At 55.5% G+C, this 26912-nt stretch overlaps 4 pseudogenes; all 4 read right to left on the reverse strand.

The window, feature by feature from the left end:
* LOC117606386 (U2 spliceosomal RNA) lies at positions 1–177 on the reverse strand (annotated as a pseudogene).
* A 6885-nt stretch (positions 178–7062) lies between these two features.
* LOC143305371 (U2 spliceosomal RNA) lies at positions 7063–7235 on the reverse strand (annotated as a pseudogene).
* A 6864-nt stretch (positions 7236–14099) lies between these two features.
* LOC143305372 (U2 spliceosomal RNA) lies at positions 14100–14272 on the reverse strand (annotated as a pseudogene).
* Positions 14273–21138: 6866 nt separating this feature from the next.
* Positions 21139–21313, reverse strand: LOC143305374 (U2 spliceosomal RNA; annotated as a pseudogene).
* Between the last annotated feature and the right edge of the window lie 5599 nt (positions 21314–26912).

Raw genomic sequence — 26912 nt, forward strand, 5'->3', positions numbered from 1 at the left:
TATGTGTGGGCCGCGTCCTGCGGTAATGCAATACAGGTGCGACCCGTGTCGGAGTCGGAGCAAGCTCCGAAATCCGACCGTTTTCAAAAATGAGATTAATATTCTGACTCCCCAATGGGGAGTGTATCAGATATTAAGCTGATAAGAACAGATAAAGCGCTTTTATTTTCAGAATATGTTTCCTCAGGGACAAGTCCCTGAGGTGGTACATCCTTGTTCACAATGTATGGGCCTGGCCCTTAATGTAATAAAAAAAAATGTAGGTTTAATGCAGCGGGGCCTGCTCCCGCTGCATGCGTCGCGGATCCTCAATATGCCAGATCAGCATTAGGATAATAAAAAAAAAAAAGAAGGGGCAGATGGCCCTGGCAGTGGGACTTCTTTTCGTTCTCAAACGCCCAGTATTTGCGCTAGGAAAAGGATCTTAATATAAATATATAAATATATAAAGTATAAATTATAAGATAAAATAAAAAATATAAATATAAATATAAATATCAGCCCATATGCAAAGTAAATACAGTAGAAGAGCAAAAGTTGATGTAAGTGTACATGAAGTAAAATAAGGAGAAAAAGAGAAAAGAAAAATGAAGAGAAAATAACTATGGAAATATGAAGAAAATACATATACAAAACATAAGTACACTTAGCATTAATATAAGGGGCACCGACACATGTTTCATATTATTAATAAAGCTATAGCAGGATAATAAGTAGAGTAAATAAATTGTAAATGCGAATATGAAACAGTATTTGGTCGGTGTACCTCAATTTCGAGGAGATGAGGGTTCCCGGGCCTCGCCCTCTAGGACCGCGTTGTCTCTAATATTATTATCAGTACTGGACACCGTGTACTGTCTGATACCCGAGACATGTTCGACGTACATGTCTCGGGACCACGCGATTGTTTCAGCAACCATAAGTTTTCGCATCAGGGATGCGTATCGCGGCGAGATTCTAAGTAGTTCCAGGAGGAACTCGTTCCCCGGATCCCAGGCGCCCAGGGCGCCCACAATGAAAGCATCTAGATACACTTTGTAGCCGCGCCCTTTCAGAGAATCAGCTAGTTGCTGGTACTTGTTGATTTTCTCGAATCTTGCCTCTACGATGGCCTGCATCGTATTTTCGAAGGGCACGGCTACATCGACCAGTACAATGGTCTTCGACGCTTCGTGCGTGACCACGATGTCCGGGCGAAGCGCCGAAGACTCTCCTGTCGCCCCGGGGACACGCCTGTTGATCCGGATCTCACCAGGAAGCCGGATCGCCCTACTCAACCTCAGGACGAGGTTGTCGTGCCGTCTCTGCCTGGCGGCAGAATGAGGGCCGCAGTGGCAGAGCACATGAGGAAGGCTTTCCAGCGTGTATCCGCATCGCCTGCAGCGTTTATCACCGCTCCCCCATCGACGGGCTCCATTTAACGGGAGCACGTCGAGGCGGGCGCGATGAATAAACCTCCAATCAGCAAAGCGGATAAACGCGCCACCCCTCATGAAGCGATTGCTCGCCGCATGTTGGGTGGTTGCCTGGAAAACCTTACCTTGGTCCGGCTTCCGAAGAAGCGAGGACACATAGCGCTCCGTCACTGCAGCCCTCATCCTGGTGATGACATGTGCCTTGGCAAGAGGCGGCACGACTACCCGACGTCCGTTTCGGGATTCCATGACAATCGCGAGTTCAGCTCGATCATCGCACCACTCCCAGCGAAAACCGAGACGCGCTCCGGATCTCAGCGCGACGGACCGCACCTTCGACCAAAACGACGAACGACCAGTCGTTGGTCTTGACCAGTCCCCGGCCAAAGAGCCCGACAGGTACTGGGCAAGATCCCGATCAGTCGGAGCTCGACGAAGCTTCTCGCTCGCGGCAGCTTCCAGCGTGGACCTCGCGATACGAGCCACGACCGGGTCCTTAGCATTCAGCATCCTGAATGCGTGGGCCACGGCCGTGACCTCAGCGAGGTCTGCTATCGGAGGGAGTCCACATCCTCCCAGTGACGGGGGAATGTGGACTACCTCCGGGCTAGCGCGCTGGGGCAAGTGGAGCCATAGCTTAACCGTCCGCTTGATAGCTTTGTCAAGCTCCGACAGGATCGTTCGCCGCATATTGGCTCCCCTCAGCAGGAAATCGAGACGCGGGACAATAAATGTCGCCAGCGCCTCGACTTTCTGCCAGGGGGCAAGGAGTGAACGGTCTAGCGCGCCCAGATCCTCTAACACGCCTCGGATCGTGGTGTAGGGCGTCTGATCAAGCTGAACCCCGGTTGGGATCCCTAGGTGTTGGTAAGACTCACCTTTTTCCAGAGCCGGAACGGGTTCCTCCTGGATACGGTACACGGTGTCCAGTACGTCGTCCCGGCCTCTGATGTGCAGTGTTGCGCACTTTTTAGCGTTGAAGGCGAGGCCCAAGCTGGCCGCAATCATCTCAATATCACGCAGCAGCCTCCTCATCTCCTCTTCGCTCTCCGCCAGCAGCGCGATGTCGTCCGCGTAGGCGAGCTCCACAATTCTTTCCCCCGCGATCTTGCATCCTATAGTGGAGTCCTCGGCTACGCGAATTACTGGTTCTAATGCCAGGTTGAACAGTATGGGGCTAAGGGGGCAGCCCTGTTTGACCCCTGATAGTATGGGGATCCTATCCGTGTACCCCTCAGCGGTACGGACCCTCGTCGCGCAGTCTGTATACATACTGGCGACGATATTTGTCATCGCCCGCGGCACCCCGGCGTTGGAGAGCGACTCCAGGATAGTGGCGTGCGGGATCGATCCAAAGGCATTGGAAAGATCCAGCCACGCCACCACCAGTTCCCCCTTCTTCCTCCGGGCGTCGGCGATGCATTCCTGCAGCACGAAGTTGTGCTCAAGGCACCCCTCGTACGGCAGGAAGCCCTTCTGGCCTCGTGAGAGCCGTCGGTTTTGTACGGCCCAGTAAGTGAGGCGGTCGGCCATAACAGCGGCGAAGAGTTTCGGCACAGTATCACCCATCGCGAGTGGTCTCCAGTTGGACAAGTCATCCCGGTCACCCTTCTTATAAATAAGAACGGTGTTTGACTCCTTCCAAACGCGCGGAATATGCTCCATCCTGAGACAGGCGTTAAATAACGCCGTTAGGAGCGTGGCGCCTGGGTCAGCATCGCGCAAATCACCGTAGGTTACGCCGTCAGGACCCGGAGAAGATTTCTTCATCCGGTCCAGGCGGCGGCTCACCTCGGTGGCCGTACATGTCGACACCAGAGCGTCACTCCCCTGTGCTGTCTCGTAATGGACAGTCGGGAGGGGCCCCGCGCGATCCCGGAGAGCATACATATCTGCGAAGTGTCGCTGGACTACGTCCTTCGACACCTCACAGTGTGGAGAGGACCCTTTCAGGACCTCCCGCACCGCACGCTTCCGGTTCGCACGGAACAAGCGCTGAATGCGCGTCGCCTCCCGAACATATTCCTCGCGGTCGGCAGGAGTACCGGTCGTCGTCGAACTGTCCCTCGGACGGTGAGACTCGCCTTCCCTCCTCGCAGCCGGTCGTGGCCGGCCACCCCTCCCACTGGTGGCTGGATTTGCGGCCCGTTCGGTATCCACGACCCGATGCTTAACGAAGAACTCCGCCACTTTCGCAGCGAAGTCCTCCAGCGCCTGAAGCGTCGTCACCGTTTCGGCTTCCTCAGCGAGCCCTGCCCTTTCGACACCTATCGCTGCCCTCGTGCTCCTACGGAGCCCTTCGGGTCGGTCGGTGTCGGGGGTCGGTTCGTCGAGTCGGCCGGCGTGTGAGACGGCATCAGGGAGCCGTGTATCCCGACGCGGGTCGCGCCCTCTCCGGGATCCCCGGCGCTCAGGTGAAGTCGGGGACGTCATCCTCCCCCGCCGGTGCGTCGCGGGCGACTGTGGGGCCCGACCTCTAGGGGGTACTCTTCTATCTATCGTTTCGCGGGATCTTGTGCTCGTGTTATTATTGGTGCCCCCTCGGCCACTCCTGTTCTGCCCGTTGCTCGGTCTAAAAACAGAGCCCCGGTTTGACCCGGGGCAATTAGTCGCGCTGCTAGCGGCATCACTTAACCTAGGACAATCACAATTACATCGACTAGAATTGTTATTCAAGTCGATAGGGCTAGTAGCCCTATCGACAGTCAGAGGTCTGCTACGAGACCCCCGCTCCGCCCCCGGAGGGGTCCTCACCACGCGTGGCCCCCGGACCACTTCCTCTTCGTGTTGCACTTGTTGTTGCTGCCGTGGCTGCCGCGCCGGCGTCTTCGGTGACGGGGTCGTCAATGCTCCCTCCTCTTGTTGCCGCCCAGCCCTTCTCCTCATGTTCCGCGGCGTGACGTCCCGCCAATCCTCCTCCTCTTCATCTACTTCTCTTCTTCTTCCTCCTCCTCCTCCACTCTTCGGTGCCTCCACCGGCGCCGCTGGTATAGCTGGCGACGCCTCGGCTATAGCAGGGAGAAGATTCCTTCTCCCGGTGCGCCCTGTAATGGGGGACGGTAGGGTGGAAGGTCCGTCCCCCTTCATTATCTTCACTAGTGTCGACCCGGGCGACAGAGTCTTCGCCCGGGTACTCCTTCTCGTTACAGGGCGCTCCTCCGGCGTCTTCTGGGTGGCCATGTCGCTCACCGTCGCACATCCCGTTGGCGGGCTCCTCTTTCCCTGGTTCCTTGTCCTTGGGGGGGTCCGAGGGGGCTCCGTGGTTGCCCTGGCAGCCCGCGCCCTGGTCGTCGGCGCGGACTCCAGGAGCACCGTATCCTCCTGTATCCTCTTCTTGAACCCCCTCGGCGAGGTTCCCCCCCCGCTCCTTCTTGTTGCGACGGTTACGACTGCCACCGGTTTGCTATAGACCGAGGTCGTCGTCAGGGTCAGTGTTCCCGCCGTTGCAAAGGTGCACGTCGCCACCACTGGCCTGGTGGGGGGCGCTTGTGCTGTGGATGCGCCCCCGTCTCCTTCTTTTGGCACGGGCGGGAGGGAGGTTGCCCGTGTCATCCTCCTCGTCGTCATGGTTGTGGTGGTGGTCGACGTGCCCCTAGTGACCTCTGCATAGGTAACAGCGGGTGACACCTTCCTGGTCGTGGTGGTGGTGGTGGTTCGTCGGGGCGGGCCAGGTTGAGGAGGCTCCGTTGTCGCCCGGGTGCTCCTTCTCTTTGCCCCCGGGCTCTTTTCCTTCTCTTTTAGTGGGAGGGTTAAGGTGGAAGTTACCCCCCCGCTTGGCCTCCTCATTGACACTGGCCCGCCGCTGGTCCTCTTAGCGGCGCCGGTCCCCGCTGGTGGGGTGGTGAGATCCACGGTCGGCGGGGTGGCGGGACTCCCCGAGGATGGAGGTCGTCCATCGGCGGGGCTGGACGGCGTCCCGCTCTTCCTTGTCGCTGTCGTTTTCACGGCCCAGCTCGTCAGTAAGTTTCTCCCCGTCACCGATGAGGTGATTACTGGCTTTTTCTTCGGCACGGTTCTAGTTTTGGCAGCCACCGTGGTCCGGGAGTTGGTTAAGGTAGATTTAGTAGCGCGCGTCAGCGCGCCTCCACGCGTGGTGGTCCCTGCCGTTTCCAACGGGGACGGGGAGGGCCTCTGGGTCGTCTCAGCTAGCGCCGCGTCAGGTTGGGGTCGCTTCTCGGCGCAATCACCCTCAGCCAGGGGTGCACTGCCGCCGTCATTATTGTTACTGCTGTTGCTATTACTTGTGCTTGTACTGGCCGGCGGCCGCGCCCCAGCGGCACGAGGCTCTGCACTACTTTTGTGTGAGTCTGCGTGGTGTTTCCTCACTTTCTTCAGTGCATAGACACTATCGTCCGTGAAGGAACACACCCCGCAGACCCACTTCCTGTTTGCGCCGGGATGGTGAATGCGCAGATGCTTCCCCAGGTCCTCGTGCCGCTGGTACACGGCCGACCGGATCCAGTTGGACGGCACCCCCACGTTGCAGAAGGGGCAGGGGAATGTCTCAGGGAAGGGGAACGTTATTACTACATCATTTCCCCTGGCAGTGCAGCTCGGCTGAGGGCTCGTCGTATTACTCATATCAATATAAAATAAATAATAATAAAATAAATAAATAAATAAATGTATAAAATGGAGTAATAATCAATTAGTTAAAAAGAGAACGTGTAGGGACTCCCCAGTCAATACTTAAAACTTAAAACTGAGAAATAAATAAATAAAATAAAATGACGAAAATAAAATAGAAAGAAAGTAAAATCAACAAATAAAAACAAAAACGGGTATATATACCTGCGGTATATACGTCGCGGAAATTAAAAGAAAGGAAATAAATAAACGAAAATAAATAAAAATAAAAGTAAAATAAATAAATCAAAATAATAAAAGAAAACCTTAATCTAGTGACTAGATTGAGATCAAAAGAATAAAAACAAAACGAACGAAACGAGGACGACCGTGCGAGTCGCTCTCCGCGATAATTTGCAAATTAAATCTGCAAATTACCGCACACAGGGGACTAGACTGTTAATATCGAGTTACACAAGTTGTAAAGGGACCCGTGTACCTCGATAATTATCGGAAAAAGAATGATTAATCTACTGCAAATAGAAAAATTTCTAGCTAAATAGCTAGAATAATGGAATAAAGTCTACCCGTAACGGTCTAAATGTCTATATTTAGCCTATACGGGAGCACAAAAACTACAGCAAAAAGTGGATTTCGGCAAGTCGGTTGGTGGGACAAACAGCTGTTATCGGTTTAAACGACCAGCGTTCTCACGGATAACAGCTAAACATATAATCAAAACAAAGCAAACGCGAGCAAAGCCGCACCGGAATCGGATACGGCGCGAAAGGGTTTCGATGTATCGAAACAGTCCGCCTGGAGTCGACAGCGCTTTGCCTGCTCCAGGTGGCACCACTCTACAGTACGCTACACTACGAGAAACCACCACCAGACTCCCAAGCTCCACTTACCTACCGCGCAGTCAGTCGCCGCTGTGCTGAGCGAGTCGCACCGCCGTTGGAAAAGCCAACGCGATCGCGGATAAAAGAAAATAAAAATACAAAAAAAGACTAGGGAAAAGAGAAGAGGAGTCAGAATATTTTAAAAGAAAGAAATAGAAAAGAAAATATGTTTATAGTAGTATGTGTGGGCCGCGTCCTGCGGTAATGCAATACAGGTGCGACCCGTGTCGGAGTCGGAGCAAGCTCCGAAATCCGACCGTTTTCAAAAATGAGATTAATATTCTGACTCCCCAATGGGGAGTGTATCAGATATTAAGCTGATAAGAACAGATAAAGCGCTTTATTAACAGTTCATGTTTCCCCAGGAGCTTGCTCCTGGGGGGATACATTTTTGCCAAAGTTTTAGGCTTAGCCCTTTACAAAATATTTAAAAATATAATGATGCAGTGGGAGGGATCCCCACTGCATATGTCCCGCATTCGAAAGAGTTATTATTACTCATTTAGATACCAGAAAGAAGGGGCTAATAGCCCTGGCAGTCAAGCTTCTTTTAGCGCGCTTGATTCAAGTCGGTCTCAACACAAGTACCGGAAATATGGGCATATACTCGTATAATAGTATAGCCATGTAAATATACAGATTAAAAAAAAGGAGAGAAGATACATAATAGCAGAAAAAGAAAAAAAAAGGAAATAAAATAGATGTATATGTAAATATATATATATAAGCATAGACTTGAGCACAAGTGACAGAAACACCGCAATGAGATTTCATTAAGTAATGAGAGAGAAGTCAGGAGAAAGAAAAGAGAAGAAAAAGAAACAATAAGCAAATGAATAGCGATGAATAGAGAAATGAATGTAGCATATAGAGGAAAAAGAAAAAGAAGAAGAAAATCCGTGACTATATCGGTGTTCCTGTCAGTCGAGGAGATGAGGGCTCCTGGGCCTCGCCTTCCAGGTCTTCTGTCGCGATGTCTCTATTGTTTTCAGTACTGGACACCGTGTACTGTCTGATGCCCGACACATGTTCGACGTACATGTCTCGGGACCACGCGATTGTTTCGGCAACCATTAATTTTCGCATCAAGGATGCGTATCGCGGTGAGATTCTAAGTAGTTCCAGGAGGAACTCGTTCCCCGGATCCCAGGCGCCCAGGGCGCCCACAATGAAGGCATCTAGGTAAACTTTGTAGCCGCGCCCTCGTAGGGAATCTGCAAGATCTTTATATTTATTAATTTTTCCCATGCGCGCATCTACGATGGCCTGCATCGTATTTTCAAAGGGCACGGCTACATCGACCAGTACAATGGTCTTCGACGCTTCGTGCGTGACCACGATGTCCGGGCGAAGCGCCGAAGACTCTCCTGTCGCCCCGGGGACACGCCTGTTGATCCGGATCTCACCAGGAAGCCGGATCGCCCTACTCAACCTCAGGACGAGGTTGTCGTGCCGTCTCTGCCTGGCGGCAGAATGAGGGCCGCAGTGGCAGAGCACATGAGGAAGGCCTTCCAGCGCGTATCCGCATCGCCTGCAGCGTTTATCACCGCTCCCCCATCGACGGGCTCCATTTAACGGGAGCACGTCGAGGCGGGCGCGATGAATAAACCTCCAATCAGCAAAGCGGATAAACGCGCCACCCCTCATGAAGCGATTGCTCGCCGCATGTTGGGTGGTTGCCTGGAAAACCTTACCTTGGTCCGGCTTCCGAAGAAGCGAGGACACATAGCGCTCCGTCACTGCAGCCCTCATCCTGGTGATGACATGTGCCTTGGCAAGAGGCGGCACGACTACCCGACGTCCGTTTCGGGATTCCATGACAATCGCGAGTTCAGCTCGATCATCGCACCACTCCCAGCGAAAACCGAGACGCGCTCCGGATCTCAGCGCGACGGACCGCACCTTCGACCAAAACGACGAACGACCAGTCGTTGGTCTTGACCAGTCCCCGGCCAAAGAGCCCGACAGGTACTGGGCAAGATCCCGATCAGTCGGAGCTCGACGAAGCTTCTCGCTCGCGGCAGCTTCCAGCGTGGACCTCGCGATACGAGCCACGACCGGGTCCTTAGCATTCAGCATCCTGAATGCGTGGGCCACGGCCGTGACCTCAGCGAGGTCTGCTATCGGAGGGAGTCCACATCCTCCCAGTGACGGGGGAATGTGGACTACCTCCGGGCTAGCGCGCTGGGGCAAGTGGAGCCATAGCTTAACCGTCCGCTTGATAGCTTTGTCAAGCTCCGACAGGATCGTTCGCCGCATATTGGCTCCCCTCAGCAGGAAATCGAGACGCGGGACAATAAATGTCGCCAGCGCCTCGACTTTCTGCCAGGGGGCAAGGAGTGAACGGTCTAGCGCGCCCAGATCCTCTAACACGCCTCGGATCGTGGTGTAGGGCGTCTGATCAAGCTGAACCCCGGTTGGGATCCCTAGGTGTTGGTAAGACTCACCTTTTTCCAGAGCCGGAACGGGTTCCTCCTGGATACGGTACACGGTGTCCAGTACGTCGTCCCGGCCTCTGATGTGCAGTGTTGCGCACTTTTTAGCGTTGAAGGCGAGGCCCAAGCTGGCCGCAATCATCTCAATATCACGCAGCAGCCTCCTCATCTCCTCTTCGCTCTCCGCCAGCAGCGCGATGTCGTCCGCGTAGGCGAGCTCCACAATTCTTTCCCCCGCGATCTTGCATCCTATAGTGGAGTCCTCGGCTACGCGAATTACTGGTTCTAATGCCAGGTTGAACAGTATGGGGCTAAGGGGGCAGCCCTGTTTGACCCCTGATAGTATGGGGATCCTATCCGTGTACCCCTCAGCGGTACGGACCCTCGTCGCGCAGTCTGTATACATACTGGCGACGATATTTGTCATCGCCCGCGGCACCCCGGCGTTGGAGAGCGACTCCAGGATAGTGGCGTGCGGGATCGATCCAAAGGCATTGGAAAGATCCAGCCACGCCACCACCAGTTCCCCCTTCTTCCTCCGGGCGTCGGCGATGCATTCCTGCAGCACGAAGTTGTGCTCAAGGCACCCCTCGTACGGCAGGAAGCCCTTCTGGCCTCGTGAGAGCCGTCGGTTTTGTACGGCCCAGTAAGTGAGGCGGTCGGCCATAACAGCGGCGAAGAGTTTCGGCACAGTATCACCCATCGCGAGTGGTCTCCAGTTGGACAAGTCATCCCGGTCACCCTTCTTATAAATAAGAACGGTGTTTGACTCCTTCCAAACGCGCGGAATATGCTCCATCCTGAGACAGGCGTTAAATAACGCCGTTAGGAGCGTGGCGCCTGGGTCAGCATCGCGCAAATCACCGTAGGTTACGCCGTCAGGACCCGGAGAAGATTTCTTCATCCGGTCCAGGCGGCGGCTCACCTCGGTGGCCGTACATGTCGACACCAGAGCGTCACTCCCCTGTGCTGTCTCGTAATGGACAGTCGGGAGGGGCCCCGCGCGATCCCGGAGAGCATACATATCTGCGAAGTGTCGCTGGACTACGTCCTTCGACACCTCACAGTGTGGAGAGGACCCTTTCAGGACCTCCCGCACCGCACGCTTCCGGTTCGCACGGAACAAGCGCTGAATGCGCGTCGCCTCCCGAACATATTCCTCGCGGTCGGCAGGAGTACCGGTCGTCGTCGAACTGTCCCTCGGACGGTGAGACTCGCCTTCCCTCCTCGCAGCCGGTCGTGGCCGGCCACCCCTCCCACTGGTGGCTGGATTTGCGGCCCGTTCGGTATCCACGACCCGATGCTTAACGAAGAACTCCGCCACTTTCGCAGCGAAGTCCTCCAGCGCCTGAAGCGTCGTCACCGTTTCGGCTTCCTCAGCGAGCCCTGCCCTTTCGACACCTATCGCTGCCCTCGTGCTCCTACGGAGCCCTTCGGGTCGGTCGGTGTCGGGGGTCGGTTCGTCGAGTCGGCCGGCGTGTGAGACGGCATCAGGGAGCCGTGTATCCCGACGCGGGTCGCGCCCTCTCCGGGATCCCCGGCGCTCAGGTGAAGTCGGGGACGTCATCCTCCCCCGCCGGTGCGTCGCGGGCGACTGTGGGGCCCGACCTCTAGGGGGTACTCTTCTATCTATCGTTTCGCGGGATCTTGTGCTCGTGTTATTATTGGTGCCCCCTCGGCCACTCCTGTTCTGCCCGTTGCTCGGTCTAAAAACAGAGCCCCGGTTTGACCCGGGGCAATTAGTCGCGCTGCTAGCGGCATCACTTAACCTAGGACAATCACAATTACATCGACTAGAATTGTTATTCAAGTCGATAGGGCTAGTAGCCCTATCGACAGTCAGAGGTCTGCTACGAGACCCCCGCTCCGCCCCCGGAGGGGTCCTCACCACGCGTGGCCCCCGGACCACTTCCTCTTCGTGTTGCACTTGTTGTTGCTGCCGTGGCTGCCGCGCCGGCGTCTTCGGTGACGGGGTCGTCAATGCTCCCTCCTCTTGTTGCCGCCCAGCCCTTCTCCTCATGTTCCGCGGCGTGACGTCCCGCCAATCCTCCTCCTCTTCATCTACTTCTCTTCTTCTTCCTCCTCCTCCTCCACTCTTCGGTGCCTCCACCGGCGCCGCTGGTATAGCTGGCGACGCCTCGGCTATAGCAGGGAGAAGATTCCTTCTCCCGGTGCGCCCTGTAATGGGGGACGGTAGGGTGGAAGGTCCGTCCCCCTTCATTATCTTCACTAGTGTCGACCCGGGCGACAGAGTCTTCGCCCGGGTACTCCTTCTCGTTACAGGGCGCTCCTCCGGCGTCTTCTGGGTGGCCATGTCGCTCACCGTCGCACATCCCGTTGGCGGGCTCCTCTTTCCCTGGTTCCTTGTCCTTGGGGGGGTCCGAGGGGGCTCCGTGGTTGCCCTGGCAGCCCGCGCCCTGGTCGTCGGCGCGGACTCCAGGAGCACCGTATCCTCCTGTATCCTCTTCTTGAACCCCCTCGGCGAGGTTCCCCCCCCGCTCCTTCTTGTTGCGACGGTTACGACTGCCACCGGTTTGCTATAGACCGAGGTCGTCGTCAGGGTCAGTGTTCCCGCCGTTGCAAAGGTGCACGTCGCCACCACTGGCCTGGTGGGGGGCGCTTGTGCTGTGGATGCGCCCCCGTCTCCTTCTTTTGGCACGGGCGGGAGGGAGGTTGCCCGTGTCATCCTCCTCGTCGTCATGGTTGTGGTGGTGGTCGACGTGCCCCTAGTGACCTCTGCATAGGTAACAGCGGGTGACACCTTCCTGGTCGTGGTGGTGGTGGTGGTTCGTCGGGGCGGGCCAGGTTGAGGAGGCTCCGTTGTCGCCCGGGTGCTCCTTCTCTTTGCCCCCGGGCTCTTTTCCTTCTCTTTTAGTGGGAGGGTTAAGGTGGAAGTTACCCCCCCGCTTGGCCTCCTCATTGACACTGGCCCGCCGCTGGTCCTCTTAGCGGCGCCGGTCCCCGCTGGTGGGGTGGTGAGATCCACGGTCGGCGGGGTGGCGGGACTCCCCGAGGATGGAGGTCGTCCATCGGCGGGGCTGGACGGCGTCCCGCTCTTCCTTGTCGCTGTCGTTTTCACGGCCCAGCTCGTCAGTAAGTTTCTCCCCGTCACCGATGAGGTGATTACTGGCTTTTTCTTCGGCACGGTTCTAGTTTTGGCAGCCACCGTGGTCCGGGAGTTGGTTAAGGTAGATTTAGTAGCGCGCGTCAGCGCGCCTCCACGCGTGGTGGTCCCTGCCGTTTCCAACGGGGACGGGGAGGGCCTCTGGGTCGTCTCAGCTAGCGCCGCGTCAGGTTGGGGTCGCTTCTCGGCGCAATCACCCTCAGCCAGGGGTGCACTGCCGCCGTCATTATTGTTACTGCTGTTGCTATTACTTGTGCTTGTACTGGCCGGCGGCCGCGCCCCAGCGGCACGAGGCTCTGCACTACTTTTGTGTGAGTCTGCGTGGTGTTTCCTCACTTTCTTCAGTGCATAGACACTATCGTCCGTGAAGGAACACACCCCGCAGACCCACTTCCTGTTTGCGCCGGGATGGTGAATGCGCAGATGCTTCCCCAGGTCCTCGTGCCGCTGGTACACGGCCGACCGGATCCAGTTGGACGGCACCCCCACGTTGCAGAAGGGGCAGGGGAATGTCTCAGGGAAGGGGAACGTTATTACTACATCATTTCCCCTGGCAGTGCAGCTCGGCTGAGGGCTCGTCGTATTACTCATATCAATATAAAATAAATAATAATAAAATAAATAAATAAATAAATGTATAAAATGGAGTAATAATCAATTAGTTAAAAAGAGAACGTGTAGGGACTCCCCAGTCAATACTTAAAACTTAAAACTGAGAAATAAATAAATAAAATAAAATGACGAAAATAAAATAGAAAGAAAGTAAAATCAACAAATAAAAACAAAAACGGGTATATATACCTGCGGTATATACGTCGCGGAAATTAAAAGAAAGGAAATAAATAAACGAAAATAAATAAAAATAAAAGTAAAATAAATAAATCAAAATAATAAAAGAAAACCTTAATCTAGTGACTAGATTGAGATCAAAAGAATAAAAACAAAACGAACGAAACGAGGACGACCGTGCGAGTCGCTCTCCGCGATAATTTGCAAATTAAATCTGCAAATTACCGCACACAGGGGACTAGACTGTTAATATCGAGTTACACAAGTTGTAAAGGGACCCGTGTACCTCGATAATTATCGGAAAAAGAATGATTAATCTACTGCAAATAGAAAAATTTCTAGCTAAATAGCTAGAATAATGGAATAAAGTCTACCCGTAACGGTCTAAATGTCTATATTTAGCCTATACGGGAGCACAAAAACTACAGCAAAAAGTGGATTTCGGCAAGTCGGTTGGTGGGACAAACAGCTGTTATCGGTTTAAACGACCAGCGTTCTCACGGATAACAGCTAAACATATAATCAAAACAAAGCAAACGCGAGCAAAGCCGCACCGGAATCGGATACGGCGCGAAAGGGTTTCGATGTATCGAAACAGTCCGCCTGGAGTCGACAGCGCTTTGCCTGCTCCAGGTGGCACCACTCTACAGTACGCTACACTACGAGAAACCACCACCAGACTCCCAAGCTCCATTTACCTACCGCGCAGTCAGTCGCCGCTGTGCTGAGCGAGTCGCACCGCCGTTGGAAAAGCCAACGCGATCGCGGATAAAAGAAAATAAAAATACAAAAAAAGACTAGGGAAAAGAGAAGAGGAGTCAGAATATTTTAAAAGAAAGAAATAGAAAAGAAAATATGTTTATAGTAGTATGTGTGGGCCGCGTCCTGCGGTAATGCAATACAGGTGCGACCCGTGTCGGAGTCGGAGCAAGCTCCGAAATCCGACCGTTTTCAAAAATGAGATTAATATTCTGACTCCCCAATGGGGAGTGTATCAGATATTAAGCTGATAAGAACAGATAAAGCGCTTTATTAACAGTTCATGTTTCCCCAGGAGCTTGCTCCTGGGGGGATACATTTTTGCCAAAGTTTTAGGCTTAGCCCTTTACAAAATATTTAAAAATATAATGATGCAGTGGGAGGGATCCCCACTGCATATGTCCCGCATTCGAAAGAGTTATTATTACTCATTTAGATACCAGAAAGAAGGGGCTAATAGCCCTGGCAGTCAAGCTTCTTTTAGCGCGCTTGATTCAAGTCGGTCTCAACACAAGTACCGGAAATATGGGCATATACTCGTATAATAGTATAGCCATGTAAATATACAGATTAAAAAAAAGGAGAGAAGATACATAATAGCAGAAAAAGAAAAAAAAAGGAAATAAAATAGATGTATATGTAAATATATATATATAAGCATAGACTTGAGCACAAGTGACAGAAACACCGCAATGAGATTTCATTAAGTAATGAGAGAGAAGTCAGGAGAAAGAAAAGAGAAGAAAAAGAAACAATAAGCAAATGAATAGCGATGAATAGAGAAATGAATGTAGCATATAGAGGAAAAAGAAAAAGAAGAAGAAAATCCGTGACTATATCGGTGTTCCTGTCAGTCGAGGAGATGAGGGCTCCTGGGCCTCGCCTTCCAGGTCTTCTGTCGCGATGTCTCTATTGTTTTCAGTACTGGACACCGTGTACTGTCTGATGCCCGACACATGTTCGACGTACATGTCTCGGGACCACGCGATTGTTTCGGCAACCATTAATTTTCGCATCAAGGATGCGTATCGCGGTGAGATTCTAAGTAGTTCCAGGAGGAACTCGTTCCCCGGATCCCAGGCGCCCAGGGCGCCCACAATGAAGGCATCTAGGTAAACTTTGTAGCCGCGCCCTCGTAGGGAATCTGCAAGATCTTTATATTTATTAATTTTTCCCATGCGCGCATCTACGATGGCCTGCATCGTATTTTCAAAGGGCACGGCTACATCGACCAGTACAATGGTCTTCGACGCTTCGTGCGTGACCACGATGTCCGGGCGAAGCGCCGAAGACTCTCCTGTCGCCCCGGGGACACGCCTGTTGATCCGGATCTCACCAGGAAGCCGGATCGCCCTACTCAACCTCAGGACGAGGTTGTCGTGCCGTCTCTGCCTGGCGGCAGAATGAGGGCCGCAGTGGCAGAGCACATGAGGAAGGCCTTCCAGCGCGTATCCGCATCGCCTGCAGCGTTTATCACCGCTCCCCCATCGACGGGCTCCATTTAACGGGAGCACGTCGAGGCGGGCGCGATGAATAAACCTCCAATCAGCAAAGCGGATAAACGCGCCACCCCTCATGAAGCGATTGCTCGCCGCATGTTGGGTGGTTGCCTGGAAAACCTTACCTTGGTCCGGCTTCCGAAGAAGCGAGGACACATAGTGCTCCGTCACTGCAGCCCTCATCCTGGTGATGACATGTGCCTTGGCAAGAGGCGGCACGACTACCCGACGTCCGTTTCGGGATTCCATGACAATCGCGAGTTCAGCTCGATCATCGCACCACTCCCAGCGAAAACCGAGACGCGCTCCGGATCTCAGCGCGACGGACCGCACCTTCGACCAAAACGACGAACGACCAGTCGTTGGTCTTGACCAGTCCCCGGCCAAAGAGCCCGACAGGTACTGGGCAAGATCCCGATCAGTCGGAGCTCGACGAAGCTTCTCGCTCGCGGCAGCTTCCAGCGTGGACCTCGCGATACGAGCCACGACCGGGTCCTTAGCATTCAGCATCCTGAATGCGTGGGCCACGGCCGTGACCTCAGCGAGGTCTGCTATCGGAGGGAGTCCACATCCTCCCAGTGACGGGGGAATGTGGACTACCTCCGGGCTAGCGCGCTGGGGCAAGTGGAGCCATAGCTTAACCGTCCGCTTGATAGCTTTGTCAAGCTCCGACAGGATCGTTCGCCGCATATTGGCTCCCCCCAGCAGGAAATCGAGACGCGGGACAATAAATGTCGCCAGCGCCTCGACTTTCTGCCAGGGGGCAAGGAGTGAACGGTGTAGCGCGCCCAGATCCTCTAACACGCCTCGGATCGTGGTGTAGGGCGTCTGATCAAGCTGAACCCCGGTTGGGATCCCTAGGTGTTGGTAAGACTCACCTTTTTCCAGAGCCGGAACGGGTTCCTCCTGGATACGGTACACGGTGTCCAGCACGTCGTCCCGGCCTCTGATGTGCAGTGTTGCGCACTTTTTAGCGTTGAAGGCGAGGCCCAAGCTGGCCGCAATCATCTCAATATCACGCAGCAGCCTCCTCATCTCCTCTTCGCTCTCCGCCAGCAGCGCGATGTCGTCCGCGTAGGCGAGCTCCACAATTCTTTCCCCCGCGATCTTGCATCCTATAGTGGAGTCCTCGGCTACGCGAATTACTGGTTCTAATGCCAGGTTGAACAGTATGGGGCTAAGGGGGCAGCCCTGTTTGACCCCTGATAGTATGGGGATCCTATCCGTGTACCCCTCAGCGGTACGGACCCTCGTCGCGCAGTCTGTATACATACTGGCGACGATATTTGTCATCGCCCGCGGCACCCCGGCGTTGGAGAGCGACTCCAGGATAGTGGCGTGCGGGATCGATCCAAAAGCATTGGAAAGATCCAGCCACGCCACCACCAGTTCCCCCTTCTTCCTCCGGGCGTCGGCGATGCATTCCTGCAGCACGAAGTTGTGCTCAAGGCACCCCTCGTACGGCAGGAAGCCCTTCTGGCCTCGTGAGAGCCGTCGGTTTTGTACGGCCCAGTGAGTGAGGCGGTCGGCCATAACAGCGGCGAAGAGTTTCGGCACAGTATCACCCATCGCGAGTGGTCTCCAGTTGGACAAGTCATCCCGGTCACCCTTCTTATAAATAAGAACGGTGTTTGACTCCTTCCAAACGCGCGGAATATGCTCCATCCTGAGACAGGCGTTAAATAACGCCGTTAGGAGCGTGGCGCCTGGGTCAGCATCGCGCAAATCACCGTAGGTTACGCCGTCAGGACCCGGAGAAGATTTCTTCATCCGGTCCAGGCGGCGGCTCACCTCGGTGGCCGTACATGTCGACACCAGAGCGTCACTCCCCTGTGCTGTCTCGTAATGGACAGTCGGGAGGGGCCCCGCGCGATCCCGGAGGGCATACATATCTGCGAAGTGTCGCTGGACTACGTCCTTCGACACCTCACAGTGTGGAGAGGACCCTTTCAGGACCTCCCGCACCGCACGCTTCCGGTTCGCACGGAACAAGCGCTGAATGCGCGTCGCCTCCCGAACATATTCCTCGCGGTCGGCAGGAGTACCGGTCGTCGTCGAACTGTCCCTCGGACGGTGAGACTCGCCTTCCCTCCTCGCAGCCGGTCGTGGCCGGCCACCCCTCCCACTGGTGGCTGGATTTGCGGCCCGTTCGGTATCCACGACCCGATGCTTAACGAAGAACTCCGCCACTTTCGCAGCGAAGTCCTCCAGCGCCTGAAGCGTCGTCACCGTTTCGGCTTCCTCAGCGAGCCCAGCCCTTTCGACACCTATCGCTGCCCTCGTGCTCCTACGGAGCCCTTCGGGTCGGTCGGTGTCGGGGGTCGGTTTGTCGAGTCGGCCGGCGTGTGAGACGGCATCAGGGAGCCGTGTATCCCGACGCGGGTCGCGCCCTCTCCGGGATCCCCGGCGCTCAGGTGAAGTCGGGGACGTCATCCTCCCCCGCCGGTGCGTCGCGGGCGACTGTGGGGCCCGACCTCTAGGGGGTACTCTTCTATCTATCGTTTCGCGGGATCTTGTGCTCGTGTTATTATTGGTGCCCCCTCGGCCACTCCTGTTCTGCCCGTTGCTCGGTCTAAAAACAGAGCCCCGGTTTGACCCGGGGCAATTAGTCGCGCTGCTAGCGGCATCACTTAACCTAGGACAATCACAATTACATCGACTAGAATTGTTATTCAAGTCGATAGGGCTAGTAGCCCTATCGACAGTCAGAGGTCTGCTACGAGACCCCCGCTCCGCCCCCGGAGGGGTCCTCACCACGCGTGGCCCCCGGACCACTTCCTCTTCGTGTTGCACTTGTTGTTGCTGCCGTGGCTGCCGCGCCGGCGTCTTCGGTGACGGGGTCGTCAATGCTCCCTCCTCTTGTTGCCGCCCAGCCCTTCTCCTCATGTTCCGCGGCGTGACGTCCCGCCAATCCTCCTCCTCTTCATCTACTTCTCTTCTTCTTCCTCCTCCTCCTCCACTCTTCGGTGCCTCCACCGGCGCCGCTGGTATAGCTGGCGACGCCTCGGCTATAGCAGGGAGAAGATTCCTTCTCCCGGTGCGCCCTGTAATGGGGGACGGTAGGGTGGAAGGTCCGTCCCCCTTCATCATCTTCACTAGTGTCGACCCGGGCGACAGAGTCTTCGCCCGGGTACTCCTTCTCGTTACAGGGCGCTCCTCCGGCGTCTTCTGGGTGGCCATGTCGCTCACCGTCGCACATCCCGTTGGCGGGCTCCTCTTTCCCTGGTTCCTTGTCCTTGGGGGGGTCCGAGGGGGCTCCGTGGTTGCCCTGGCAGCCCGCGCCCTGGTCGTCGGCGCGGACTCCAGGAGCACCGTGTCCTGCTGGATCCTCTTCTTGTGCCCCCTCGGCGAGGTTCCCCCCCCGCTCCTTCTTGACGCGACGGTGACGACGGCCACCGGTTTGCTATACACCGAGGTCGTCGTCAGGGTCAGTGTCCCCGCCGTCGCAAAGGTGCACGTCGCCGTCACTGGTCTGGTGGGGGGCGCTAAGGTGGTGGACGCGCCCCTGGCTTCCTCTTGCCTCGGCACGGGCGGGAGGGAGGTTGCCCGTGCCATTCTCCTGGTGGTCATGGTGGTGGTGACGGTCGACGTGCCCCTGGTTACCTCCGCGTAGGTGACGGCGGGGGACACCTTCCTGGTCGTGGTGGTGGTGGTGGTTCGTCGGGGCGGGCCAGGTTGAGGAGGCTCCGTAGTCGCCCGGGTACTCCTTCTCTTTGTCCCCGGGCTCTTTTCCTTCTCTTTTAGTGGGGGGGTTAAGGTGGGAGTTACCCCCCCGCTTGGCCTCCTCATTGACGCTGGCCCGCCGCTGGTCCTCTTAGCGGCGCCGGTCCCCGCTGGTGGGGTGGTGAGGTCCACGGTCGGCGGGGTGGCGGGACTCCCCGTGGGTGGAGGTCGTCCATCAGCGGGGCTGGACGGCGTTCCGCTCTTCCTTGTCGCTGTCGTTTTCACGGCCCAGCTCGTCAGTAAGTTTCTCCCCGTCACCGATGAGGTGATTACTGGCTTTTTCTTCGGCACGGTTCTAGTTTTGGCAGCCACCGTGGTCCGGGAGTTGGTTAAGGTAGATCTAGTAGCGCGCGTCAGCGCGCCTCCACGCGTGGTGGTCCCTGCCGTTTCCAACGGGGACGGGGAGGGCCTCTGGGTCGTCTCAGCTAGCGCCGCGTCAGGTTGGGGTCGCTTCTCGGCGCAATCACCCTCAGCCAGGGGTGCACTGCCGCCGTCATTATTGTTACTGCTGTTGCTATTACTTGTGCTTGTACTGGCCGGCGGCCGCGCCCCAGCGGCACGAGGCTCTGCACTACTTTTGTGTGAGTCTGCGTGGTGTTTCCTCACTTTCTTCAGTGCATAGACACTATCGTCCGTGAAGGAACACACCCCGCAGACCCACTTCCTGTTTGCGCCGGGATGGTGAATGCGCAGATGCTTCCCCAGGTCCTCGTGCCGCTGGTACACGGCCGACCGGATCCAGTTGGACGGCACCCCCACGTTGCAGAAGGGGCAGGGGAATGTCTCAGGGAAGGGGAACGTTATTACTACATCATTTCCCCTGGCAGTGCAGCTCGGCTGAGGGCTCGTCGTATTACTCATATTAATATAAAATAAATAATAATAAAATAAATAAATAAATAAATGTATAAAATGGAGTAATAATCAATTAGTTAAAAAGAGAACGTGTAGGGACTCCCCAGTCAATACTTAAAACTTAAAACTGAGAAATAAATAAATAAAATAAAATGACGAAAATAAAATAGAAAGAAAGTAAAATCAACAAATAAAAACAAAAACGGGTATATATACCTGCGGTATATACGTCGCGGAAATAAAAAGAAAGGAAATAAATAAACGAAAATAAATAAAAATAAAAGTAAAATAAATAAATCAAAATAATAAAAGAAAACCTTAATCTAGTGACTAGATTGAGATCAGAAGATAAAAACAAAACGAACGAAACGAAGACGACCGTGCGAGTCGCTCTCCGCGATAATTTGCAAATTAAATCTGCAGATTACCGCACACAGGGGACTAAACTGTGGATATCGAGTTACACAAGTTGTAAAGGGACCCGTGTACCTCGATAATTGATCGGAAAAAAGCTAATTACTCTACTGCAAATAGAAAAATTTCTAGCTAAATAGCTAGAATAATGGAATAAAGTCTACCCGTAACGGTCTAAATGTCTATATTTAGCCTATACGGGAGCACAAAAACTACAGCAAAAAGTGGATTTCGGCAAGTCGGTTAGTGGGACAAACAGCTGTTATCGGTTTAAACGACCAGCGTTCTCACGGATAACAGCTAAACATAGAATCAAAACAAAGCAAACGCGAGCAAAGCCGCACCGGAATCGGATACGGCGCGAAAGGGTTTCGATGTATCGAAACAGTCCGCCTGGAGTCGACAGCGCTTTGCCTGCTCCAGGTGGCACCACTCTACAGTACGCTACACTACGAGAAACCACCACCAGACTCCCAAGCTCCACTTACCTACCGCGCAGTCAGTCGCCGCTGTGCTGAGCGAGTCGCACCGCCGTTGGAAAAGCCAACGCGATCGCGGATAAAAGAAAATAAAAATACAAAAAAAGACTAGGAAAAAGAGAAGAGGAGTCAGAATATTTAAAAGAAAGAAATAGAAAAGAAAATATGTTTATAGTAGTATGTGTGGGCCGCGTCCTGCGGTAATGCAATACAGGTGCGACCCGTGTCGGAGTCGGAGCAAGCTCCGAAATCCGACCGTTTTCAAAAATGAGATTAATATTCTGACTCCCCAATGGGGAGTGTATCAGATATTAAGCTGATAAGAACAGATAAAGCGTTTATTAACAATTCATGTTTCCCCAGGAGCATGCCCCTGGGGGGATACATTTTTTTTTTTTTTTTTTTTTTGCCAAAGTTTAGGGCTTAGCCCTTTATAAGATGTCTAAAAAAGATATTATGATGCAGTGGGAGGGATTCCCATTGCATATGTCCCGCATTCGAAAAGTTCTACTAATCACTTAATTTCTAAGAAAGAAGGGGGCTAATGGCCCTGGCAATCAGACTTCTTTAAACGCACTAAATTTAGCTCAACAGCGGCGGAGTAGCTGTATGAGTAGTGGAAGAAGGAAAAAAAAAAAAGAGAGGTTTAGATTTGCCTATAGGTCGCAGGAACGCCGTAATACAATTTCACTACATAAAGATAAAATTACCGAAAAAGAGAAAAAGAAAGGAGACAAAGAGAAAAACAATAAATAAGCGAATGATCATGAGCATTAACTATGTGAGGCCACGGAGAAGAACAGGTCAATAAAAGAAGCTGGATGTTATATATAAAATCCGTGGCTATGTCGGCGATCCTGCCAGTCGAGGAGATGAGGACTCCTGGGCCTCGCCTTCCAGGTCATCCACTGCCGCGATATCATTATTATTTTCAGTACTGGGCACCGTGTACTGTCTTATTCCCGAGACATGCTCGACGTAGATGTCTCGGGACCACGCGATGGTTTCCGCTACCATTAGCTTTCGCATTAATGACGCGTAGCGCGGTGAAATACGTAGTAATTCCAGGAGAAACTCGTTCCCCGGGTCCCAGGCGCCCAGGGCGCCCACGATGAACGCATCTAAATAAACTTTGTAACCGCGCCCTCGTAGAGAATCCGCTAAATCTTTGTACTTATTAATTTTCTCTAGGCGCGCGTCTGCGATGGCCTGCATCGTGTTTTCGAAGGGCACGGTTACATCGACCAGTACTATAGTCCTCGACGCTTCGTGCGTGACGACGATGTCCGGGCGAAGGGCCGTGGACTCTCCTGTCGCCCCGGGAATACGCCTGTTGACCCGGATCTCACCAGGGAGCCGGATCGCCCTACTCAACCTCGAGACGAGGTTGTCGTGCCGTCTCTGCCTGGCGGCAGAATGAGGGCCGCAGTGGCAGAGCACATGAGGAAGGCTCTCCAGCGTGTATCCGCATCGCCTGCAGCGCTTATCATCACTCCCCCATCGACGGGCTCCGTTTAACGGGAGCACGTCGAGGCGGGCGCGATGAATAAACCTCCAATCAGCGAAGCGGATAAACGCACCACCCCTCATGAAGCGATTGCTCGCCGCATGTTGGGTGGTTGCCTGGAAAACCTTTCCTTGGTCCGGCTTCCGAAGAAGCGAGGACAGGTAGCGCTCCGTCACTGCGGCCCTCATCCCGGTGATGACGTGTGCCTTGGCTTGAGGCGGCACGACCACCCGACGTCCATTTCGGGACTCCATCACAACCGCGAGTTCATCTCGATCATCGCACCACTCCCAGCGGAAACCGAGACGCGCTCCAGACCTCAGCGCAGCGGATCGCACCCTCGACCAAAACGACGAACGACCCGTCGTTGGTCTTGACCAGTCCCCGGCCAAAGAGCCCGACAGGTACTGGGCAAGATCCCGACCAGTCGGAGCCCGGCAAAGCTTCTCGCTCGCGGCAGCTTCCAGCGAGTACCTCGCGATGTTAGCCACGACCGTGTCACCCGCATTCAGCATCCTGAATGCGTGAGCCACGGCCGTAACCTCCGCGAGGTCGGCTATCGGAGGGAGTCCACACCCTCCCAGTGACGGGGGGATGTGGACCACCTCCGGGCTAGCCCGCTGGGGCAGGTTAAGCCATAGCTTGACCGTCCGCTTGATAGCCTTGTCGAGCTCCGACAGGGCCATTCGTCGCATGTTGGCTCCCCTCAGCAAGAAATCGAGACGAGGGACAATAAATGTCGCTACCGTCTCGATCTTCTGCCAGGGGGCGAGGAGTGACTGGTCCACCGCGCTCAGGTCCTCTAGCACGCCACGGATCGTGGTGTAGGGCGTCTGATCGAGCTGAACCCCGGTTGGGACCCCTAGATGCTGGTAGGGCTCACCTTTTCCCAGAGCCGGAACGGGCTCCTCCTGGATGTTGTACACGGTGTCCAGTACATCGTTCCGGCCTCTTAGATGTAGTGTCGCGCATTTCTTTGGGTTGAAGGCGAGACCCAGGTTCGTTGCGGTATCTTCAACGACGAGTAACATACTCCTCATCTCCTCTTCTTTTGTCGCCAGCAGCGTGAGGTCATCCGCGTAGGCGAGTTCCCCGATTTTCTCCCCCGCGATCACATATCCTGCAGTGGAGTCCTCGGCTACGCGGATGATGGGTTCTATTGCCAGATTGAACAGGATGGGACTGAGGGGGCATCCCTGTTTAACCCCTGATTGGATGGGGATTCTTTCCGTGTATCCCTCAGAGGTACGGACCCTCGTCGCACAGTCTGTGTACAGACTGGCGACGATATTTGTGATCGCCCGCGGTGCTCCGGCGTTGGAGAGCGACTCCAAGATAGTGGCGTGCGGGATCGATCCAAAGGCATTGGAAAGATCCAGCCACGCCACCACCAGTTCCCCCTTCTTCCTCCGAGCGTCGGCGATGCATTCTTGCAGCACGAAGTTGTGCTCAAGGCACCCCTCGTACGGCAGGAAGCCCTTTTGGCCTCGTGAGAGCCGTCGGTTAAGTACGGCCCAGTGAGTGAGGCGGTCGGCCATTACAGCGGCGAAGAGTTTGGGCAGGGTATCGCCCATCGCGAGAGGTCTCCAGTTCGACAAGTCATCCCGGTCACCCTTCTTATGAATAAGAACGGTGTTGGACTCCTTCCAGACGCGCGGAATATGCTCCATCTTGAGACAGGCGTTAAACAACGCCGTTAAGAGCGTGGCGCCTGGGTCGACATCGCGCAAATCACCGTAGGTTACGCCGTCGGGACCCGGAGAAGATTTCTTCATCCGGTCCAGGCGGCGACTCACCTCGGCGGCCGTACATGCCGACACCAGAGCGTCACATTCCTGTGCTGTCTCGTAATGGATAGTCGGGAGGGGCCCCGCACGATCCCGAGGAGCGTACATTTCTGTGAAGTGTCGCCGGACTACGTCCTTCGACACTTCACAGTGTGGGGAGGACCCTTTCAGGACCTCCCGCACCGCACGCTTCCGGTTCGCACGGAACAAGCGCTGGATGCGCGTCGCCTCCCGAACATATTCCTCGCGGTTGGTAGGAGTACCGGTCGTCGTCGAGCTGTCCCTCGGACGGCGAGACTCACCCTCCCTCCTCGCAGCCGCTTGTGGCCGGCCACCCCTCCCACTGGTGGCTGAATTTGCGGCCCGCTCGGTATCCACGGCCCGATGCTTAACGAAGAACTCCGCCACTTTCGCAGCGAAGTCCTCCAGCGCCTGAAGCGTCGCCACCGTTTCGGCTTCCTCAACGAGACCTGCCCTTTCGATGCCTATCGCTGCCCTCGTGCTCCTACGGAGCACTTCGGGTCGGTCGGCACCGCGGGTTGGTTCGTCAGGTCGGCCGGCGTGTGGGACGGCATCAGGGAGCCGTGTGTCCCGATGCGGGTCGCGCCCTCTCCGGGATCCCCGGCGCTCAGGTGAAGGCGGGGGGGTCACTGTCCCTCGCCGGTGCGTCGCGGGCGTCCGTGGGGCCCGACCTCTGGGGGGTACTCCTCCTGTAATCTGTTCGCGGGTTCTCGTGTTACTGGTTCCCCCTCGGCCCCTCCTGCTCCGCCCATTCGTGCTGAAAACAGAGCCCCGGTTTGACCCGGGGCAATTAGTCACACTGCTGGCGACGTTACTTATTCTAGGACGATCACAATCACATTGACTAGAATTATTGTTAAAATCGATAGGACTAGTAGCCCTATCGATAGTCAGTGGCCTGCTTGGAGGCCCCTGTTTTGCCCCCGTAGGGGTCCTTACCACGAGTGGCTCCCGGACCACTTCCTCTTCTTGTACATGTTGCCGTGGCTGCCGCGTCGGCGTCTTCGGTGGCGGGGTCGTCATAACTCCCTCCTCTTCCTGCCGTCCAGCCCTTCTCCTCGTTTTCCACGGCACGACGTCCCGCCAGCCCCCTACATCCTCTTCCTCCCCTAGTCTTCTTTCCTTCTCCTTTTCCTTTTCTTTATCCTTTTCCTTATCCGGCGCCGCAGTGACCGCTGGCGACGCCTCGGCTATAGCTGGGAGGATCAACCTCCTCCCGGGGCGCCCTGTAGTGGGGGACGGTAGGGTGGTAGGTCCGTCCCCCCTCGTCGTCTTCTCTTGTGTCGACCCGGGCGATAGAGTTTTCGCCCGGGTGCTTCTCCTTGTTACAGGGCGCTCTTCTGGTGTCCTTGAGGTGGCCACGTCGTTCACCGTCGCAGAGCCCATGGATGTTGGTGGGCTCTTCCTCATCTTGGTCGCCTGTCTTGTCCTGGGGGGGGTCCGAGGGGGCTCTGTGGTTGCCCTGGCAGCCCGCGCTCTGGTCGTCGGCGCGGACTCCAGGAGCACCGTGTCCTCTTGAATCCTTTTCTTGATCCCCCTCGGTGAGGCTCCCCCCCCGCTCCTTCTTGTGGCGACGGTGACGACGGCCACCGGTTTGCTATAAACCGAGGTCGTCGTTAAGGTCAGTGTCCCCGCCGTCGCGAAAGTGCACGTCGCCGTCACTGGCCTGGTGGGGGGCGCTTGGGTGGTGGATGCGCCCCCGGCTTCCTCTTGTTTCGATACGGGCGGGAGGGAGGTTGCCCGTGCCATCCTCCGGGTAGTCATCGTTGTAGTGACGGTCGACGTGCCCCTAGTCACTTCTGCATACGTGACGGCGGGGGTCACCTTCCTTGCAGCGGTGATGGTTCGTTGGGGCGGGCCAGGTTGAGGAGGCTCCGTTGTGGCCCGGGTGCTCCTTCTCTTCGTCCCCGGGCTCTTTTCCTTCACTTTTAGTGGAGGGGTTAGGGTGGAGGTTACCCCCCCACTTGGCCTCCTCATTGACGCTGGCCCGCCGCTGGTCCTCTTAGCGGCGCCGGTCCCCGCTGGCGGTGTAGTCAGGTCAATGGTCGGCGGGGTGGCGGGACTCCCCGTAGACGGAGGTCGTCCATCGGCGGGGCTAGACGGCGTCCCGCTCTTTCTGATGGTCGTCGTTGTCGCTGTCGCAGTTTTCTTGATTGCCCAGCCCGTCAAAAGATTTCTCCCCGTCACCGAAGCAGTGATCGTGGGCTTCTTTTTCGGCGCAGTCCTTGTTTTGGCAGCCACGGTGGTCCGGAAGTTGGTTAGGGTAGCTTTAGCGGCGCGCGTCAGCGCGCCTCCACTCGTGGCAGTCCCTGCCGCTTTCATCGGGGGCGGAGAGGGCCTCTGCGTCAGCTCGGCTATAGCCGCGTCGGTGGGTCGCTCCTCGGCTGAATCCCCCCCAGTCGAGAGTGCACCGCCGCTGGTTCTCCCCGCTGGGGCAGATGACCGCGTCCCAGCGGCACGAGGCACCGCACTATTCGCATGGGAGTCTGCGTGGTGCTTCCTCACCTTCTTCAGCGCATAAGCACTGTCGTCGGTGAAGAAGCATACCCCGCAGACCCACCTTCTGCTAGCGCCATGATGGTGGAGACGCAGATGCTTGCCAAGGTCCTCGTGCCGCTGGTACACGGCCACCCTCAT

The sequence above is a fragment of the Osmia lignaria genome, chromosome 1, assembly GCF_051020975.1.
Source record: "Osmia lignaria lignaria isolate PbOS001 chromosome 1, iyOsmLign1, whole genome shotgun sequence".
NCBI classification, from domain to species: Eukaryota; Metazoa; Arthropoda; class Insecta; order Hymenoptera; family Megachilidae; genus Osmia; species Osmia lignaria.